Raw genomic sequence first — 23,303 nt, 5'->3', positions numbered from 1 at the left:
GTTATTCGAAATTCATTTAGATAGAATGTTAACACGTTCTCTGCCGGTAGTATAAAAAATAAAAAAAAACAAAAAACTTTTTGGTGGAAATATAAGCGCTAGATCAATATATACATATATATATATGAAGTGTTTTGATTCGACACTGGATTCCATAGATATTTAAAAAAAAAGTTGCGAGGTCATAATTGACCTACGCGGCGCTGTAATACTTATAAGTGAATATCCGTTATGCAGGTGCCGTGTAGTGCACGCCTCCGGTCACCCCACACCTAAGAGATTGAAACATGAATTGCTGAAAAAAGATGGACCTGTTGCTAAATTGAGACGTTTCTGCGTCGGTTGCTACTTTAAGGGAAACACCGAGAACTTGCATTCACTTAGTTTATTTCGAATAACTTAAGAATTTACAAAAATGTCAATAGGTCACGCGGTAGCGCCGCTCGACGTTGCGGAACTGAACACTGTAGGCTGAACCCTGCCGCCCGCGCACCGGGAAGAGACGTACACGCAGGGAAGCAAGGGCCTCGTAGTTTAGGGTGTACTATGGTCGCTCTTATACTACAAAGAAAATGTTAAAATACATGGGTCAAAAGTCGCTCGGAATAAAACTAAAAAAGTAGTTACATACTGTAAGAACTGTCCTGGTACAGTATATTATTGCTTACAATGCTTCAATAAATCTCACCGTTATTTGTAGTTTGTTTTTTTAATAATTTAGTAGCGAACTGTGTAATAATTAATACAAATAAACATGATTTATAATGGATGCATTTGTTTTTTCCTAATTGCTTTGCAATTTCACCCATATAATTTTCATCTTTACGATTACTCAAACACCATACTAAAGGATTGATCTACAGCGCCATTCCGGTCACTTGCTATAGAGAAATGTTCAGTAAACATGGCCTACGGCTCACAAATCAGTTTCAAACTTAGTCCTACCGTGAGGTCACTGATGCCCTACGCGGCGTCTCGATCTAGTTCAGTTGAGGTCACCGATGACCTACGCGGCAGAGAACGTGTTAAAAAAATATAATTAAACATAAACTTTGACTTAATCCTATTCATGAACCTGAAATACGACGGTATTATCACGTATTCACGAATCGAAGATGGCGGTTCTAATTTTAAACAATCGCTTCGCAATTCAAACACATTCAAATGGCAGTAACAAAATGTATTTTTTATAAAAATTCCAGCCAGGACTCATTGATGATACGTTGAAATTGGACTTTTAAAAATAACAAAAAAATATGTGGCCCATGAGGGGATCGAACCCGCGACCTTCGCGTTATTAGCACGACGCTCTAACCAACTGAGCTAATGGGCCGTTGGAAACCGTGCCAAAAATAAAAAGTGAATTCGTCGAAAGCGATAAAATCTGATAAAAATAAAAGAAGATAATTCAATTTTGGGGATTATAGTCACTAAACTGTAATATTGGAAACAGTTATATGCATGCCATAGAGACTATATCGACATCAAAGGTTAGATAGACAAATAATAGATAAGACTGATAGGTTACTTTCAATTTTCAATTAAAAACTGAACTAGAATCACATTGTGATCCCTAGTTTGGTTAGGACATTACAGGCTGATCATCCGATTGTCCGAAAGTGTGATGATCCGTGCTTCGGAAGGCACGTTAAGTCGTTGGTCCCGGTTACTACTTACTGATGTATGTATGTAGACGTTACATGAGTCACGTCAGGGGCCTATGGCGGCTTAATTATAACCCTGACACCAGGGTTGATGAGGCTGGTATTCCACCTCACAACCCACACGATAAGAAGATATTAAAAACAATATATAAAAGGTGTAATACAGCATTCTAAACAAAATGGTCAATTTATTATCTTGTATCGATAAAGAAACTTGATACTTATATACGACAATAGACAATTAGTTTCTCTATTAATTTAATCACTATACTTTTTAAGTAGGCATGGTCTATGTAAGTACAAATTAAGTATGATTGGATTTAAAGATCGTGGGAACGGAATAAATAACTCTTGGGATTAACTATATAGCCAACGCACAGTAACGAGTAGCATACATAATAATTAAAAGACTATCTGATCTGGATCAGTAGTTAAACACACATGGGTTAATTTTGACCTGATGGTACCACCCGCCCCGTTATCATCTCATCACTTCATAATGGTTTGTGCAACCTTTCAACATAGAGCTTCTCATTGGTTAGATATGAACATTAAATAAAGGTTCAGAACCTCAAAAGGAAAAACGGAACCCTTTTAAAATATTACTACTACTTACTTTATTACTTTGTTGTTCGAATCCGAAAATTATTTAGTTATTCCATCACAGAAACAAAATATTTTGCGATTACAAACTATCTATTTATTGCCATTGGTAAACTAATCACGACATATGTCGATGTATTGACAAAATAGTTTTTCAACAACAAAGTCAAGGCCTCTGTTAGATAATCTTTGTTATTTTATGGCAGTTTGTATGGAACTCTTATACTTCGAACTTCAGACATCTAGAATAACATATTAATATTGCTCCGAAGAGTGCTTAATGCTTATGTATGATACCTACTTGGCGACGTGTGCTTACACAATGGGTTACCGTTCATCTATATAAACTTGTCAGTAGCTTTGTGGGTCTGATGCCGACCATACTCACAAGTACTTCTTTGAGCGTAAATAAGCAAATATAATACTTTATTAAAAGTCCAAATGAATGATATTACAACAACACCACAGGTCATCGTTCTTGTTTATCGTCTTTTAGCTTAAAGTCGTCTGGGGGTTTTAAAAGGCCACATTGAAGCAATTCATCTTTCATCAAGTTTGGTGTAGATTGTTGCCTTTATTCTACCTTCTTGGAAACGTCTTATGACTCCAGGCGGTCTATTTCGGGCGGGCCCTTACGTTGTACGGTCACGAGCATTAATATGTATACACTTTGGTACCATGTCACATTAACTTTTTTGACTAATTGAACTGTAAGTCTCACTAAATGTCAAATATGTTAGTGCGACAGAGTCCTAAAGTGGGTACATTATATTGCTCATGACTGTATGTCTCGATACAACACAGCGTTAGTAATACGTGTTGTGGGTATGGTGTCCGGACAAACCATCTTGGGGTTTAACGATGACATATTAATAATGTTTGTAACAATGTTTTGTAACAATAAATGTATAAATAAAATAAAATAAAAATGTAAAAAAGCAATTTGCGACGTTGCATTATGGCTCCTGATGTAGCATTTATTTTATAATTAACCATTTAACAATATTGAGTCGTATCTGTTACATTCTATATCCTAAGACTATTATCCAATGAGGTGTAAATACAAAGGTGTGTACTCTACATTTTCTAATAAACAGCATGAGTCAATATGCTCACGAATTAAATACTTATAGTACATATCATGTTGATAAGTTATAATCTCGAGTATATGCTAAAAGACGACTGACGACTGTAGAATTATGAAATACCTAATATATATTCACTTTATTTTCATACAACAAGAACAAGAACAAGAAACATATATTATATTGAGAAGCACAGAAGAGAATAAGGACAGAATTGCAAGTTATTTGCATACGATTTGTGATTCTGTGGACTCCAATCAATATTATTAATATTAAGTAACTATTTTGACATAAAGACTGTGACGCTTGCTGCTTATCATTATATTTATATCTTTTTCTCACTTATCTTCACTTGTATCATTGTTTCTCAATAATAAAAAAAATATTATTGGCGATATCTGATAACGGCGATTACCTAATTAGTATGAAATGAAATAAAATTTACTAGCTCTAGAGTGGTACAAAAGATCTTAAATAATTAATTAATTATTTTTTGTTATTATTATAACAAAAAAGGCTATCACTCAACCATAAAGCGTGCGAATATTAAATATTAATAATGATGTACTTTTGACGATTATGAGCTAGAAATCGAAAATCGCAGTTTTGGTTCGCAATCGAGTTACCACTAAACAATATATATTGTAAAATAAAACATCAACCTGTGTGCAATCGGGAGCGTATGAGTGAAATTCCACGGTTTATAGAAGCCCGAATTAAAACGAGTCTACTGTTACAAGTGTGGGAACAACCTTGCCCTCTGTCACACCGATACGTAACGACGTTCTTTTTTTTATGTGACTTATTAATAATAATAATAAAAAAGTTTATTATTATTACAATACACACATTAATATTTAGTTGGAAAACATAAAGGTATATGGGTGCCGCAGCTCACCAAAAAAGGCCAGGGTTCACTGAAAATTTACCCAGAGGGCAACACTGATTTTCAACCCACGCGGAACTTATTGTAGATTTGTCGCAGATGATAACTGCTTGGCCGAACAAATGGGGACCGCTGAGGGCTCTCGCCCGGTAAACGACGAATGAACACACAAATCACAAACGAATACTATCAGTCGTATCTAATTTAAAAAAAAAAAACGGACAATAGACGCTAATGATGTGTAATTAGTTGTACACCTGACGTGAGCTATGACACAAACACGTGTTTAGAATTTAGGTACGTACCTGCGAGTATATTATTAACCTAACAATATGGTATAATTAATAATTGTTAAAAAAAATAAAGATTCATTATGTTATTGTATGTGTGTTTAATTTTGTATTTTGTTATAAGTACTATGCAGGTAATTTAAGATACATTAAATTCGCAAATTATATAAAAGGATACGATGAGATGAGATTCATCGTAATTACATTTTACAAAAATAAAACCTAAATTAATATGCTTACAGAAAATAATCGTACGAGGGTATTTTTTTCTTTTTTATTAGGTACTTACTACAGAACCTCTAAACTAGAATGTTATTATTCATTATGTATTACACTGTGGTATAAATCTAATAGGCTGGTTCTCCCTTCGCGGGTTGGAAGGTCAGACAGGCAGTCGCTTCTGTAAAAAAACCGGACCTGTCAAATCTTCAGGTTAAGTAAGCGGATCCCGTGAACATAGGGTAACGCTATGGAGATAAATAGTTACACTGTGGTATAACAGTATGAATCAATATGAACAAACAACACATGTAAGTACGTACTTAGTAAATGTACAAATAATTATAATGTAAGCGCTGATCATATGGATTGATGATTGATCAGAAAGCACTGACCTGTGATTATATTAATTAATTCGTTTAAAAGCGCTTTACGCTTCCGGTACCTACTAGTTTGAAGGGTTATAATTATAATGATCAAATTATTATAGTTCATGACGGTAAAGAAATTTGTCTGTGTCGAGTAATTAGGGACACTTCACGCCCATCATCCATGTCGGGTAAGCTGCTAGTGTCACAAGATAGGATTTTATTGTGTCAGACTTTCAGCAGCTTATATTTATTTATCTACTTACTTAACCTATTTATTAGATAAATACTTCACGCCTATATCCGCCGAGTAACTTGAGGTGTATAGAGGTAGTATACACATCCCCTCGCCAGCTATGTTTAAACTTTAAATCCCATGTAATAGGGTGACCTATGCCATATACCACAAATCCTGGGCCCATACCGGCTAATTCGCCGAACTTCGGCGACTTGAAAACGATTCAGATAAATCGAAGTTCGGCGTTTGGTACCGGGTAATTGTTTTAAGTTTACGCGGTTATTATCATAATTAAAACACATAACACATGCAAGTGCCATGCCACCAAAAGCCACCACAAAAGTGCCACTTCCAAAAGTGTCGAAATATCGGGAGTCTCATATCCCTACTTTAAACGCGGTAAGAACCCGTTATTATGTGTTTTCATTACCGGGTAATTTCCGATGTTCATTGCAATCTGGATGAAAATCGATCTATAGATAATACAGACGGACCCAAATGTGAATTCAAACTCAAATGTCGAATTCAGTAGTTTACAGCCCGGGCCGGGTTTCGAACCCGTGACGCTACGATTTAAGACACGTCACACATTCTCAGACCAAGGCTATCCCGGATTTCACGGACTTTAGATGAAAACTGCGCGTAGATAGACAGCTAATGAGAAACTACCTATGCAACAAACCTGAGCAATTACGTTATAGTTAATCATGTCTATGATTATTCTAGCTGCGGACGAATAATAATACAAAGTAGAGGGATCAAAAGGTCAATTGATAAAGCTAAAGATGAGCGTCGGGTTTTCAAAATTATTCCTTTTTTGGGCACAGTACATCGTTTTTGCAGTGATTGACTTATTCAAATCTCACTATTCACTTATTTTCATTATAGACGATGAGGCGTCGATATTCTAATACAAAAATGCAATGTTCTATTGTAGGTGTGATAATTTAGACTTCACACTCTAAACCCCACCGACTTGCTTTATAATTGAAAAAATAGGATTTTTTAAGCGTCTCTGTAGCTGCTAGGTCGAAAGTTATTGCTCTGAAATTCATCCTTATTAGTCATACACCTTATTACATCCTTACATCCTTATTAGTTAGGTGGACCGACGATCTGGTGAAGGTTGCGGGAAGCCGCTGGATGCGGGCAGCGCAGGACCGATCGTCGTGGAGATCCTTGGGGGAGGCCTATGCCCAGCAGTGGGCGTCGTACGGCTGATGATGATGATGAGTCATACAAAAAGTATCAGAAGATAGGTAATAAGAAAGTCCGCTGGCTAATAAGGTGTATGACTAATAAGGATGAATTTCAGAGCAATAACTTTCGACCTAGCAGCTACAGAGACACTTAAAAATCCTATTTTTTCGATTATAAAGCAAACTTAATTCTGTCAGGCCCATATAAAATTTTGGGAGGGACATTTAATTTTCTGCCTAAAATTGACGTGAAAATGTGAGGTACATTCTGATGTCTGATCAAGCTGATCTGTCACTTTGGGCAGCCATTCTGATGTTCACGAAATTAGTCAACGTGAGCTAAAGGGGGTAATGATGATAAGACTACATGTAGGTAGGTTGTAGGTAAAGTAGGTAGGTTTAAAACCTGTGAGGTAAAATTTGCATAATTACTTAACCAACCAACCTTTTCCATTTGAATACTAGGCCTAACAATCTAATGGGGTATTGTTAGAAGATGGTGTTACGATCAGAAGTGCCCGATAGGGATATGTGTAACTATTTATACATAAGCACACGGTAGTAATCCCTACAAGGTTACACAAAGATAGAGGTCAGAAGAAGAGAAGTAGTCCAATCATTTGGTAGTAAAAAAGGAATGGAAAGTTTATTGTAAATTTTGAAAATGAGGAACTATTCAGGCTCCGTTCCTCAAAAACAATATATATGGCACTGGAAAGACTTTCCTTCTTTTAACCTTCTAATTTCATGGATTTGAATTTTATATTTCAAATGTAATGTATTTATAATTTAAAATTTGTCGCATAATCAGAAACATACGTAACTTCGTCACGTTCAACTAGGCGTTTAAGTGAATCTGACCAGGTCCAAACGAACCCATTACACTAGCGGCATTGCCCCGTTGCACAGCCACTGATAGGCGTTGGACCAGGTAAGACGCAGACCTAGGGTCACCCCCTCTGACTTTGAGGCTCCGGCCGATCTCCCTTATCAATTCCCTAGCCCTCAATTTTATATAATTTTTCAATCGATTGCTATTAGATGACAAATTTAAGTAAGTACCTAATTAATTACCTATTATGAACTTGTTTCACTGTTTTGAAACACAGTTCTAGGTATATTACCATCTACATTTGCAAACTGTTCATTTACATTGCCATCCTGTAAAGGTAATAAAGCTTACATAGTCAATGGTGCCGATTCCCGTACACACCATCCAAGTTTATAATAGTTATACCTGTCATTTTCTTATCCGCCGAAAAGAAAAGGGACGGGTAATCGACAGGCATAAAATTTATGGAACACACGTCAATTTTACGCAGAAATTAAAAAAAAAACCCTTCCAAGATTTTATATTGGCCAATAACCCGACAGAATTGAGTTGACAGCACACGTGAAACGGATTGCATATGCGCGAGATGTTATTCTTTCATTTTAAAATTAACAGTTGACAACCATCTGTCACTCGCCTTGTCGGCGGACAAGAAAATGACGGGTATAACTTAAAATAAAAGTAGGTGTCTGCAGGAATCGGGGCCAATGTTAACAGTAGCTTAATCGCCTAAATATTGGTATAATATCCGCCATTTTGTCGGCTCTTCTTCACTGCATCCATTATACACCATTTCATCTTTGATAGGCACTAGTGAGACCTAATTGCAGTGCAATAGGGTTTAATGCAGTCTTCAGTTCATGTCTTTAGGTGGAAAAAACTGGTGCATTATAAAATTCGAATTAACTGCACTTGATCGAACATAATATTGCCTACTTATAAACACTTAAATGCTTATTAATTGTATTGCAGAAAACTATAGGGGATGTGTTTATAAAATATCACGTAGTTAGTAAGGATTAGGGAACTAAAGTGCCTATATCTATGGGGACGTCATCATCCCCTTAGCATTTTTTCACAGGGTCCGCTTACTTTAACTGACGATTTAACAGGTCCGGTTTTTTACAGAAACGACTGCCCGTCTGACCTTCCAACCTGTGAAGGGAAAACCAGTCCAATCCAAGTCCAGGTTAGGTCACATTCCTCCGAAAATGCATTTCTCGGGAATGTGGATTTCCTCACGATGTTTTTCTTCACCGCTGAGCACGTGATAATCATATAATCCTAACATGATTTCGAAAACAAATTTGACAATCATTGGTTTAGGTCTGTGCGGGATTCGAACCTGCGACCTCTAACTAACGATGGACGGACGGACGGGTGATGTAATAATTAACAAATAATAAAATACACGTGCTCAAAGTAATGGTGATGATCCTGACTCCTGACTATCATCGATCTTGTTTAATACTATTCACCATAAAACATGCAACCAGATCTCGTCGTTCGGTGGCTGCAAAGAAGTATTTCAACTTGCACTGGAGTAATTATTTTGAAGTCAAACCACGTGTTAAGATCTTTTGGTAATCGTAGGTAATTATACTTATTTTGATTTCAAGCAAAAGCGGCCATTGCCTCTAAATTATACTACTGTAATACTTGTGTATGTACCCATTGCGTCGAGAATTACCACATGATGTTGTAAATAAATTATGAAAGAATGTAATATGACAGATCATATCAATAAAAGCAAAACATTATATAGGTATCTACTTAACTAAGAAATAAAACAAATGAAAGCTGCAAGTCGCAACTAAGTTCATTATTTACCTTAGAAGTAACAGTTGAACACGGTTTCGTGAAAATTGACATTTAAATGAGATAGAACGCGGCACATGTAAAACAAAAACACATCGTAAAGTAACGCCGGTTTATTGCTTTCTATGGAACATGTAAACACATACTATGCTATTATGTCATTTCGTAGAAATTCGTACACCTGTACATTGTCAAGCTTTCTGGGTAGGCAAGGTTTAATCTAAATTTAAGATCGTTGATTTTGAATAGACGCTCCCATTGAATAAGATTTTTATATCGCTTACACAATTGATTTCTAAAGCGCTCAATATCTATGTTAATTCCATTACTACAGCGACACACATGTTACTAACTAAAATACCCAGGCGTTTAGATAAAGAGGTCATCTATTAATAGAAAGAGATAGCATGACAGGGAACGTGTATGGTTATTTCACGACTACTGTCATGTGGTAGCGTGGCCGAGCGGTCTAAGGCGCTGGTTTAAGGCACCAGTCTCTTCGGAGGCGTGGGTTCGAATCCCACCGCTGCCAAGATATTTTTGTGTACCTAATTAAGGTATTTATTTCAATTGTATTATCTCGCAAGACAACAAAAAATAATATTATTTTTAATCATTAAATATTTTTAGTGTATTTTTCTGGTTTTAGTGTTTTAAGATAATAAAATATTTAAAAGAAAAAGATAGGTGATTAATGATGATCCGAAATGCTAGTGAGTATGCAATGATACTTGCTAATGGTAAGAATGATACTTAAATAAATTAAATTTAAATAATACTCAAATAATTTCTTCCAAATACCTACGATAAGAATAACCTCGACCTCCTAGAGTCGACTGAAGTGTAAGTATATTTTATTGGTTTCTGTTTTGTCCATAATCCATAAGTTTATAAAAAAGCTATCTAAGTAAACGTTATATTTTAAATTTCATGACACCCCTAGTAAGTGCAATATCAGGTGAAAGCAGCACCGTCTTTGTTTAAAACATAAATAAAATTCTTTTTATTTCAAGATTATTCTACACTGTAAGTACGTTCCCACCTTAAATAAAAACTAAAATATGTACCTATACTTAAAAAAATATTAGAACAATAAAAACAATTCCATAAAAATTAATTAACTGATGTAACATGATAGAGTCATTAAACGTTATCTGTTTCGCCTAAAGAGACAAAAATGCTGATAGTCAAATTAAATTATAAATACCAAATATTATCTCTACCACAAATTGCGATATCGATAGGATAAAATGTATATTAAATTCTTCAGATTCTTCTTTTCGCCAATTAAGTTAATTTTCTTACCATCAATAAATTTATATTTATTGTATCAGAACATACATATCTATTGATGCTAATTTTAAACAATATTAGATAGGTATAAATATATAATATATTAGTCCGTTATGTCGAATTACCATAATTATGCAAATTACAAATATATCCAAAGTCCAAATACTAATGATACAGTAGGTATATCTGCTTTAATCTCTAATAGGTATTTACTATTTACACACAGTAGCAGTAAAATAATATGTGACTAATTGAGAATACATTATCATTTAAGTATATTTAAATACCCAAACTAATTTCAGCAGATCCCCAAAACAAACTTATAGAAGCTCAATAAAAGGCCGTAATATGAAATCTGATTTGATATCCGCCCCTACCAATATTTCATTTACGTTATGACACAAGACGGCCCAATAGAATTTACTTGAGCAGCAATCAAATCGTATTCCTTAATGAGCTCGAGTACCGGATTAATGAAGCGCGCCCAGCGAGGCATCCCCGTGCGATACCACGGCACATGTGCGCACCTGCAGCCGCCATTTACCCGACACACGCGGCGCGCGCGACAGCACGCCTCCCGTATCACTCGCGAAAAAATCGGGACAAGAAATTACGCGCATCACTATCCGCAGGTCGATGACCCGCGAATTAGAATTCGAATTTTAATTTAAATTTTTTTTCTTTCGTTATATATTTTATTTTTCTAAAATGCAACAGATAAGTGTTTTATTATGGCCGGAGACAAAGTGGACTCATGTGAGCATAATTAAATTTTAGTTCGCTTAACACGTCAAAATGGTCTATTGTTCTGCTGTTTGAAAGCTTCGCACGGTCTACCCTTCAGAGAAATTGTTAGGTAAGAAGATTTTCTAAATATTCTTTCAGTGTTTTGCGATTTTTACTTGTCTGTATTTTCTTTTTAAAATATCTACCACCTAAAGTGAATACTCGCATAATTCGTAGGTATATATTTATGTTTTATAAAATAAGACTTCAGTATGTTATCCATATTATAATAGGTATTACCTATACCGGTAGCTCTATTAATATTTTACCGCCAAACTTCACCCGCCTCCGTCAAAATGGAAAATCAAATTAGTTTATAAGCCATTATAATAGTTATGGAGAAAGTGTGCGGGTTACCCTTGACAATGCAATATCAGGTAGCTGTCAGTAGTGTTCTGATAATATTGTTCCACCGTTCCCACGTAAAGAGAGCTATAGGCGAGATAATTGATGAGCCGCATGCACTACATCGTAACTGGTGTTTCTACGTTTCACTAAACACTAATAATGAATTCCGATAGAGATTGCAGGGTTAATTGCTTTTTTTTCTTAGTTATGTGAAGGGTTAATTATTGTCTGTGCTGAGGAAGTGAATATAAAAGTAAGGTTGCCTTTATTTTCTTTTATAGTGGTTAAGTGTCGGTACACTTAGTAAAAAAGTTGGATGATAGATATTGGTGATACAGTTATGATATAAAGAAAGAAAGAAAATATTTATTCGCCAAAAAATATTGTTAAGTGGTAGTTAATAATTAACAATAGAATTATAAATAATGCCGAAACTGATACCTATGAAATAATGTGAAAATTTCTTTATGTAGGTATTGTTTTTCATATAAATATATAAACGGAAATTCATGTTTGTATGTTTTATAATAATGATGAGCTTTTAACACAAACATATACGTAACATAAACATCATACAATATATACCCAAAGACTGGGCATTAGCTTTTGGTTCATTCAAATTGTGTATTTTATTTATTTATAAACGTTGCTTACTTTCCAACTAATATGTTTAAACAATAGACAATATTGAACAGGGTTTACTGCAACAATAATTTGTATCCTGTCCAACTGTGTAAACAGCCATTGATCAATCAATTGAAAAGGTCCAACTTGTAAATACACCAATAACTATTATGTAAACAAATAAATATTTATAAAAGCTATTGCGTTAGCGACAATCGATAAAAATATAAATAGTCTGTGCATAAATATAACCTTTGTCATTTTAGATTGAATGATTTTAGTAAAAACATTTAAAATAGCCGCGTAATGTTCTTAAAACTTGTTCAGTTAGGGGTCATTCGACACTTAGTTTTTAAACTTGACTCTTATTTTGCGTTATATAGGGAAAGTGAAGGAAATTATCGTATCTTATCTAATAGGCAAAAAGCTCGAATGCTCCTTTTATTTAATTAACTATAAAATAAAGTGTATTGGAGGATTTTTGTGACGTACTTATTGTAGATCTTTCGCAAATGGCATTAACTACTTAGCCAAAAGTTAAAAACGAGGAGTGGGTGTACGTACGGTCACGAGCATTAATATGTATACACTTTGGTACCATCTCACATTAACTTTTTTGACAAATTGAACTGTAAGTCTCACTAAATGTCAAATATGTTAGTGCGACAGAGTCCTAAAGTGGGTACATTATAGTGCTCATGACTGTACACACCTGTGTCTACTCCTTCGGGGATACAGGCGTGATGCTGTCTATATTGTAAATAATATATATATCTGCGTGTTTACACTTCAATAGAAAAATGCAATATTTTTAATCTCGACTAGTCTTATCTGTCGATTTATGTATGTTGCGCATCTACTAATCAATGCAGAAATAGCTCGCTGGAGTCGGCGCACTGGCATTGTATAATTAGCCATAGTGTTTCACCCCACTAGTCATTATACTCGTTGCTATGGGAAATATAAGAGAATGCACATGTTTTATGCTTTATACCTACAAGTTATAAAGGTGTAAGTGATTTATTTCAAACTCAAAAATCTCTTTTTTCAAATCATTTTTTTTTTTGACGTGACTTATTGTAGATTTGTTGCAAATCCGGACAAGATCTTTATTCAATGGGTAACATAGTAGTTGCACGTTGAATAGCATTTTTTATGTAAATATATCATATATCATATAAAGTTTTCATTTACGTTCCAGAGTTAGCATTAAAAAATGCAATTAAGTATGTAGGGTTATGAAAGACGATTGACTTTGACTAGGGATGCTCGACTGAACGACCACCTCTTAAAAGACAGAGCAATGGCTTAAGCTGAGCGTAGAGGATGTCCATCACCGCAACATAACTCCTAGGATCAACATTTTACTTATATTTTAATTATTATTTTTCTGTACTTTTTATGTTTCTGTTAATATGTAATTTCGTGTAAACTTTTTTTCTATTGTTTCTTTCTTTCAATGAACTCATACGTTTTATTTGCCTCACAAACATAATATAGGTAACTACTAATTTATTTTATTCGTAATGTTAAACTAGCTATTAAAGTACCTACTTACCTATATTAGGAATGAAATCGTTTTGAAAAATATCCTAACTTAACGCTACTAAAAATTATTGACAGACATTTTTTTGAAGCAATAAAGCACACTGCATAGTTCGTGTAATGTCTGTGTACAACCGTATTCTCAAAATGTTCACACTAGACAATGCAATAACCAGCGCATAATTTTGTTTACTGAGACATTAAATATTTTATTGTTGGCAGTCAACCAGCATATTAACCTAAACTTTTCACTTGAAAAGTGAAAGAAGCCATTCATGAAACGACTGATAGAATATAGTCACAAGTATTTTTCGTTTGAGCCATAAATACAAAACGTAAATGGTATTCAATAGATACTAAGCTTACTAGCTACAGTTGAATGTTCGGTTGTAAAATTCACTGTAATCTTACTTCGCTCAAGTACACGAATGTAAATTCTAATATTTTACACATTCTAAAAACGCTGTGGAGCGGCCAAGTATGCTATATGCGGCAAATCTACAAAAAGTCATGTCAAAAAGACATTGAGAAGATAGGTGTTTATGAACATAATATATACAAGACATTTACAAGGGAAATAAAGTTATTCTAAAGTGGGCAAAGGCGGCCTTATCGCTAAGAGCGAACTCCTCCAGAATACCTTCGGCAGAGGATATAGTACACTTGTACTACAGCAGAGTAGCGCGCAAAAAAAATAAAAAAAAAATACGAATTTATTTCATTTTACTAAATAATGATCAAGAGCAAATAGATGGACTAAATTGACTTCTGTAGTCTCTCTGCTTGGCCCGATGGGAAATACTTAGGCGTGAGTAGATGTATGATCGACACCATTCATAAACATACAGTCATAAATTATGAGGATTCAACGCATAGATATCATTATATAATTAATACGTCCAATTACTATTTTCACTTGACTGACGATGACGAATAAGAAATTCCATTCATGGATATCGCAAAATTAATGTAATATGTATGAGGTCAAGTTTTAAAACTAATCTGAATTTTGCATATTTTGTGGCCTCCTAATTATAGACGTCAACTTCATCCGAATTTGGAAGTATGTGTGAATAGCTAAAAGGATTTCTAATGATAAGTACAGAACAGTACTGGGCATGTGTATCCTTAAGTATGTTTGTAGTACCGCCTCTTGAAGCCGAAGGCGGTGCCTTGGCGAATGTGTTCGCGGTAACGGTAGGTGTTGTCCCCTCCCACATTGGCCACCTCACCATCTGGCCATCATCGGCTACCGTACCAACTGTACCTGGTTAGGCTATTACACTATTTACCTACTACAGCGATGCCTGAGTCACGCTATCCGTCATTATCTAACTTTATGATCGAAGCGATGAAAATCGGACGATACCGCGAAGGAGAGTTACCTGTACGGTAAAATCGTTCGATATCTTTTTAAGTGACTTGGCAAATTAAAAAACAAATTAAAAACGCGTTGGTATCGGGTGAATATGCCAAGAAATGCGGGTAAGATCTTATCAATGCAGAGCAAACGTCTCAAGTTCGCGAACTTTGCATGCCTAAACATCTTAACGTCACTTCGTTTCATACCTTTACAGCTTCAAAAGCTTTCTCACTTATCGCAATGCGATTAAGATAAAATTTCTTATAAAAAAATTAGCATAAGAGTAATTAAAATGCCCCCCGTTATGGCGGTACTATTCGGCGAACGTTACATACGGTAACGGCACACGAACTGTATAACGGACAACAATTATAACAATTTCTGTAACAGCCTCTTCGAATGTAGAGCGATTGACCACTTGAATATTAAATTTAAGCTTCTGACCATCAAGTACCTCTAGACACTTGACTTACTGTTTGCTGAATTAAATCATGTAAAAAATTAAAGTATAAATTTTGAAATATTAAACTAAAGACTTGACACAAATATCGCTTGCCATTTATATCAACCACCAGTGGTATAATAAGCAAGAAACTGTCGATAAACCGATTATCATGCATTAGATAAAGATACTCCCAATATAAAAACGCGGATCTAAGCAACGCGCATTGATCTCAAGCCGGTATTGTTGTAGAAACCATCCGAGAAACGCAACCAGCGCCAACTTACATTCTTTCTCATGCACTTCTGTAATAAATCGTCAGAATATCGCTTCTAGTTAGCAGTTTACAATTAAAACACATTGTTGTGAGCGTTTCGCGGTGCTTGACTTCCGATCAACAGATTCATAGAGAGCCAGGGAAAATTGTTGCCTCGCGAGATATTGTCAGTTTCTTTTTAAAACGGTACATCAAAATATAACATCACTATTCATTTGATATTCTGCTTATGTAATAACCCATGATAATGTCAGGGTGGTAACAGGACAGACGTTTGTAAATCTTGTAGATATAAGAACTGGTGCAGAGTCTAGACTAAGGGTGGTATTAATACACTAATCTCAGCTGAGACTGCCTTCAAGGTCATGCTCAAGTCCCTGTTTTATATAAGAACTGTCACATTGACATGATCTTGAAAGCAGTCTCGAAGCTGAGATTTTAATACCACCCTTAGAAAGAAAGTGCAGTGAAAATACAGTGTATAGAACACTACGTAATGAAACGACACTCAGACAGATTGCATGTGTTATGTCACCCTATCTATTGCCTGCATACACGGAGGTTTATACTTTAATTAGGTACCAGTACGACAAAACCCTCTGGAGCAGAAGGTAAAAATGTACAAATCGAAAAAAATCTACGTCTACGAAACAAAATGTTTAAATAGCAAAAGGAACAGATCCTGACATCCTATCTATTGCCTGCATACACGGAGGTTTATACTTTAATTAGGTACCAGTACGACAAAACCCTCTGGAGCAGAAGGTAAAAATGTACAAATCGAAAAAAATCTACGTCTACGAAACAAAATGTTTAAATAGCAAAAGGAACAGATCCTGACATTATATATACCACCCTTAGAAAGAAAGTGCAGTGAAAATACAGTGTATAGAACACTACGTAATGAAACGACACTCAGACAGATTGCATGTGTTATGTCATCCTATCTATTGCCTGCATACACGGAGGTTTATACTTTAATTAGGTACCAGTACGACAAAACCCTCTGGAGCAGAAGGTAAAAATGTACAAATCGAAAAAAATCTACGTCTACGAAACAAAATGTTTAAATAGCAAAAGGAACAGATCCTGACATCCTATCTATTGCCTGCATACACGGAGGTTTATACTTTAATCAGGTACCAGTACGACAAAACCCTCTGGAGCAGAAGGTAAAAATGTACAAATCGAAAAAAATCTACGTCTACGAAACAAAATGTTTAAATAGCAAAAGGAACAGATCCTGACATTATGTTTTAAATTTAATTGGTCATTATGCCATATCATTAAACTAAAACCTTATACTTATAGAAAATGTCAAAGATGTTACACAGATGACCTTACTCCCAAATAAGGAAGAATCCGTATTTCCAAAAGCGTTAGCATTTGATTTGAAATGTTGATTTGATTTGTTAAGTTCAGTTTCAACATTTCCGAATGTTACTCTTGATTTACGACTTCTACAATGAATTAAAACATCGGCCATCTTGGGGACTTTTGCTGATAGTGCTATTTTATTAAAATCACTTGATTAGTATTTAAATATCAAAGAACGGATCTTAAGATCACGTCCTCAAACTTTAAATTAATGCAATCTAATTAAAATGTAACACGTGTATCCGAAATCCATATTCATCTATTGGCAACATATTATGCAAATTGAAATGGCTTTAGATACATAAAGAAAGTTAATGTTTAAATAAATTAAATTGTAGGATATATTATAAACATGGAATAGTAGAAAACTACAAACTTTTGATGATGCTTTTGGTAATTTTTTTTGGGTTACGAATTTCAAAAGAAAAACAACGGAATTCTTAGGATCACTTTGTTATCCGTCCAACTGTTAAGACCCTTTATCTTGGGAACATGTAGAGTAGTGTAGAGGTATCTAGTTAAAAATGAACATTTATGTCTGGAGTCTCTTGAAGCTTTAAAAAACAATTTTCTAACTCAATATTTATTTTCATACGTTTAGTAGGGGAATCACAATCTATAGGGTACTTCCCACAGATCTAGAATCATTAAATTTGGCAAAAAGGAAGGTTTTACAGCACCATTAATCCTTTACTTGTAGCTGGTAAACGACCTATGTCGATATATGGAGACGATAGTTTTTCAACGTCAAAGTCAAAGCCTCCCTTAGGAACCCTCGGCGCACGAGTCGGTCCCACTAAACTAGCTTTTCTTCTTTGTCGTAGGAATTGATTACTGAAAATGCGCACGATGAAACGTATGGTATCCCATACGTGTATACCATGACACACCGATAAGCAATTGCAACTTGATTCTCTTGTCCGAACTAATTATACCGACAAAAGCATAAACAATTCTTCACGCTCTACTAATCCACCTCACTTTATAAAATTCGTAACAAAAATGTAATCACATAACGTAAACGGCAGACAGCTATTAACATAGTACAAGCGGAGAATAAAAAGCTATCATCACGGGGCTATACCGAATGTTGGTTATATGTCTGTGTGTCGTACACAGACGCACACAGCGGCAATATCTCAGACGTTGAAGGCTGCACACAGTGCTAATAAGTGTGATATTGTTCTGCTTACTTATAAGCCGCGTGTGATACCGATCTATGAAGATATATTATTGCTCTTAATATCCCATATATATGCACGCGCAGGCGTCTATGCGACCAATTCGTGACGAAAGCCACCTGTTACAACTCAGACACCGCACTTTTACCAGACGTGTTCGAGAGGCGTGAATCGTGATATGTCTAGATGTTGGACAATCACGGAAACGTTGTTTTGTGAAATTAAAACCGGATTTCTAGAGCTTGTAAAAGTTTTTAGCACTGTGTAGTGAAGCTAGCATGTCATGGGAGCAAGCTAGAGGCTGAAAATGATTACGAGCCGAAATCATGTCAACCTTCGGCGGCTCAATAATAACCCTGACACCAGTGTTTATGAGGTTGGTAATCCACCTCACAACCCACACGATAGAAGAAAAAGAAATGTTCTATTACTATGTGCTACAGGACTGATGATTAATAAGGCTTACGCAGATAGGCACTCGTAGCGGCGGCGCGGAGCATAGATCTCAACAAACTTGGATGTGTGCTTATGTGGAACGCCTAATATACCTATTAAATTACCCATAACTTAATCCGTTAATCTACGATTACTTAATTAACTGAGAGTTCATTTATTACCCTAATAAATGATTAATGCAATAAATGGGCAAATAATAAATAATTAAGTGGCTACCTAATAGACATTGGAGATTAACAACTCATCATAATACCTAATAAATATCTCATCCGTTACCGTACTTACCGCAAATTGAACTAAAGTAAAAATGCAATTTAAATATAAAGTACGTTATTTTCACTATAAGCCCAACCATGTTATATTTGCTTGTTAACAGTGTATAGAGAACCTCTATTTGGCTAATACGTCTGGCCTCTATTTAAACATTGAAATAAGCGGTAGGTTTGCCTTAACGAACGAGCGAGCTTTTAAGTAGTTATTTGTTTCACATGGAGTAATATTATGGGAGGCGCGTGCGACGTGTCCATAATGAGGCCCAGTGTTGCCAGTGTAAACGTGATCGCACATTAATGTTGCCCACTTAACTATTCCAGCAAATAATATTATGTAAATGAAATTACTTTTTAATGCTTAGTAATTATCATTTCGCGATTTTAGTTATGATTACCTTTATACTCGTAACCATTTTCGTGGAAGAAGTTAGAAGAACAATATCGAACGTGAGTGAGGTAGGTCACAAATAAAACGGACACTATAAAATAATCTTCTTCTTCTATCGTGTGGGTTGTGAGGCGAATTACCAACCTCATCAACCCTGGTGTCAGGGTTACTATTGAGCCGCCAAAGGCCCCTGACATGACTCATTTATAACGACTACGTACTTACACAGTAAGTAGTAACCGGGACCAACGGCTTAACGTGCCTTCCGAAGCACGGATCGTCTTACTTTCGGACAATCAGGTGATCAGCCTGTAATGTCCTAACCAAACTAGGGACCACAAAGTAATTTTTGTGATATGTCCCCGCTGGGAATCGAACCCAGGACCCAGGACTATAAAATAATAAGAAGATACTTATTTATATTCCCTTTGAAGCAATTTTATAACATAACACCATGTAATAAAGTAACTGTTTAAGCTACATTACATAGAGTCTGAAGCGTTTTATAGCCTCTCAGGCTTATTGAACTTAAATCTGATGAAGATTCTCTTGTGAAATATGATAATTGTACCATATTAATGCCTTATTATACTTATTATTTCCAAAGAATATTTTCTTTTAGGAAGGAATTATAATACTTTAGCGCCTTAGATATAGGATTCTTTATTAGGCAATAAAGTTCTGTTAGACGCCTTAAAGGGCAAGTCAAGCAGGACATTCTCAACTCGCTCTTCTCCTCTTTATAACATCTTCTTCCCTTACTCCATTCTTCTAGTATGTTCTTCTTTATAAAGTAGTTATAGTACTGCCATAGTTTCCTCTTTTCTATAGTAATATATGCATGTACATACGTATTAATATATGATTATAATCATTATTTATTGTCTTCTATGTATTGCTTTTAATATAGTTTATGTTTGTTTTAACTAGTAGTTAAGTATTAATCTAAAACACAGGATATAAACCATCAGGAAAGGTCTCAACGTCAAGACAAACATTTTTTTTCTGTCTTTATTATTAAAGAGTTTTTACAAGAGGAATACTCTCACTTTGGTAACATTCCCGGAAAAGGCACAACACGTGACACGTTATGTGTTATTTACGACCACAAAACATTTCGATGTAATATAGTAAGTAGGGAAGAAGGGGAAGACCAAGAAGAGTTACATGGATTAGATTGAACAGAAGGTGAACGTCGTATCTTATAAGGAAGTATAAGAATGGAGAATGCTACACCGGCAATAGCGTGGCTCTTAAATTAATGATGATGATTAGTTAGTAGAGCATTGAAGTTAGTAATAGGAGAGATGTACCTATAAATAAATTTTAAATTACCTATTTCGTATGCACATAAATTACAAGATTTTTTATTAGAAATTTATTGGGAATAAATTCGCGTAGGTGATATAAAAAAGGGAAAAGGTAAAGTAACGAAATAGATAAAGTAAACAGTAAAGTGTATTGCCTGAGTTACCTATGTTAAACTTTACTTGACAAGACGACTTTAGCATTACAAAATTGTACTTACATAATTATATGAACAGTCTATTTATTCATTCGCACAGTATATTATCATATAAATTGATTCCATAAGAAAAGGTTTGTGAACCATGACTCGGTTCAGTGACGTTGAATCAATTATCTAGGTTAGACTAAATAATTGACTAGGACTAACGTTATAAAAAAAATAATATATGTATTTGCAGCCTTCCTCTCTTGTCTATTACTGTGCATTGGAGTGCAACAGGCGGGCTGCCTTCATTTGCAACCATACTTATTAAGGACTAGCTTTTGCCCGCGACTTCGTCCGCGTGGCGTGTTATATAAGAGAGAGATCTTTGTGTGTGTGGGAGTGCATACTTATGCAGTTTAGATTTTTTCATAATTTTTTTTCCCAATAACTCCCATTTTTCAAAATACAGCCAAAAATAAACTTTATATTTACTAAGGTATGCATGCATGCTAGATTGAATCAATTGATTGAATTGTTTTTTTTTTTAATTGATTGTTCATTGAGTTTTAATTTTAATACACACTTCCTCTCTTCCCTTCAACGTTGCTGTGCCCTACAGGGTCCATGTTTTAGTTCCTATGCCTATGTAACACCCCATTGTACTACATGGAATGCAATTAATAATTTAATTGAATTGAATTGAAAACATCTATCTTACGCGGTTTCGATTTTTTCATACAAATGTTTTTTTCCCGCTTACTCCCGTTTCCGTGGGAATTTTGCAATATCCTGTTGCAACTAAGCTTTAAGTTAACTAAGGTACCTGCATGCCAAATTTCAAGCGTCTAACTTAAGCGGTTTAGATTTTTCATACAAAAGGATTTTCCCGCAAATTTCCGTTCCCGTGGAAATTCCGGGAATTCCTTTCTTAGTGCACCTCTACGGTACCTAAGCTATGTCCCTTCCAAATTTCAAATGCCTACGTTTAGCCGTTCAGGCTATGCGTTGATATGTCAGTCACTGAGTCAGTCAGTTTCTCCTTTTATTTAGATTTGATTTTTTCATACAAATGTTTTTCCCGCTAACTACCGTTCCCGTGGGAATTTTGTAATATCCTGTTGCAACTAAGCTTTAAGTTTACTAAAGTACCTGCATGCCAAATTTCAAACGTCTAACTTGAGTGGTTTAGATTTTTCATACAAAAGGATTTTCCCGCTAATTCCCGTTCCCGTGGGAATTTCGGGAATTCCTTTCTTAGTGCACCTCTACGGTACCTATGGTACCTGCATGCCAAATTTCAAACGTCTAACTTGAGTGGTTTAGATTTTTCATACAAAAGGATTTTCCCGCTAATTCCCGTTTCCGTGGGAATTTCGGGAATTCCTTTCTTAGTACACCTCTACGGCATCTAAGGTACCTGCATGACAAATTTCAAACGTCTAACTTGAGTGGTTTAGATTTTTCATACAAAAGGATTTTCCCGCTAATTCCCGTTCTCGTGAGAATTTCGGGAATTCCTTTCTTAGTGCACCTCTACGGTATCTAAGGTATCTGCATACCAAATTTCAAACGTCTAACTTGAGTGGTTTAGATTTTTCATACAAAAGGATTTTCCCGCTAATTCCCGTTCCCGTGGGAATTTCGGGAATTCCTTTCTTAGTGTACCTCTACGGTATCTAAGGTACCTGCATGCCAAATTTCAAACGTCTAACTTGAGTGGTTTAGATTTTTCATACAAAAGGATTTTCCCGCTAATTCCCGTTCCCGTAGGAATTTCGGGAATTCCTTTCTTAGTGCACCTCTACGGTATCTAAGGTACCTGCATGCCAAATTTCAAACGTCTAACTTGAGCGGTTTAGATTTTTCATACAAAAGGATTTCCCTTCACTGCTCTGCTCCTATTGATTGTAGCGTGATGAAAAGTATACTATAACCTGTCCAGGAGTGTGAAGAATAATTGTACCAAGTTTCATTAAAATCCGTCCAGTAGTTTTTGTTTCTATAAGGAACATACAGACAGACAGACAGACAGACAGACAAAAATTTTACTGATTGCATTTTTGGCATCAGTATCGACCACTTATCACCCCCTGATAGTTATTTTGAAAAAATATTTAATGTACAGAATTGACCTCTCTACAGATTTATTATAAGTATAGATGAAGTACTCTTAACCAACAACATATTTATATTTATATTTGAATAAAGATTAATATTATTATGTTGATACAACTTAAACAAATTATTTCGACCAAATTTGGTACCATAAAAACGGTCATTGTGACTAAACCTTAAA

The 23,303-nt window shown here is 35.2% G+C and overlaps 1 protein-coding gene and 2 non-coding genes across 3 annotated transcripts in view; 2 read left to right on the top strand and 1 right to left on the bottom strand.

The window, feature by feature from the left end:
• Window positions 1–1,259: 1,259 nt before the first annotated feature.
• Window positions 1,260–1,333, bottom strand: Trnai-aau (transfer RNA isoleucine (anticodon AAU)). Its single transcript has one exon. It is a non-coding gene; the product is annotated as a tRNA-Ile (tRNA).
• An 8,319-nt stretch (window positions 1,334–9,652) lies between these two features.
• Trnal-aag (transfer RNA leucine (anticodon AAG)) lies at window positions 9,653–9,734 on the top strand. The gene has a single exon. It is a non-coding gene; the product is annotated as a tRNA-Leu (tRNA).
• Window positions 9,735–11,135: 1,401 nt separating this feature from the next.
• The window catches only part of LOC126374257 (uncharacterized), a 71,781-nt gene continuing 59,613 nt past the window's right edge, over window positions 11,136–23,303 (top strand). Inside the window, exon 1 of the mRNA XM_050020775.1 lies at window positions 11,136–11,351. The gene's annotated coding sequence lies outside the window, so the exon portion shown is untranslated. The remainder of the gene's footprint in view (window positions 11,352–23,303) is intronic.

Source organism: Pectinophora gossypiella, chromosome 17 (assembly GCF_024362695.1).
Source record: "Pectinophora gossypiella chromosome 17, ilPecGoss1.1, whole genome shotgun sequence".
NCBI classification, from domain to species: Eukaryota; Metazoa; Arthropoda; class Insecta; order Lepidoptera; family Gelechiidae; genus Pectinophora; species Pectinophora gossypiella.
Note: the sequence above shows the minus strand (reverse complement) of the source record. Positions and strands in the feature narration are given on the sequence as shown.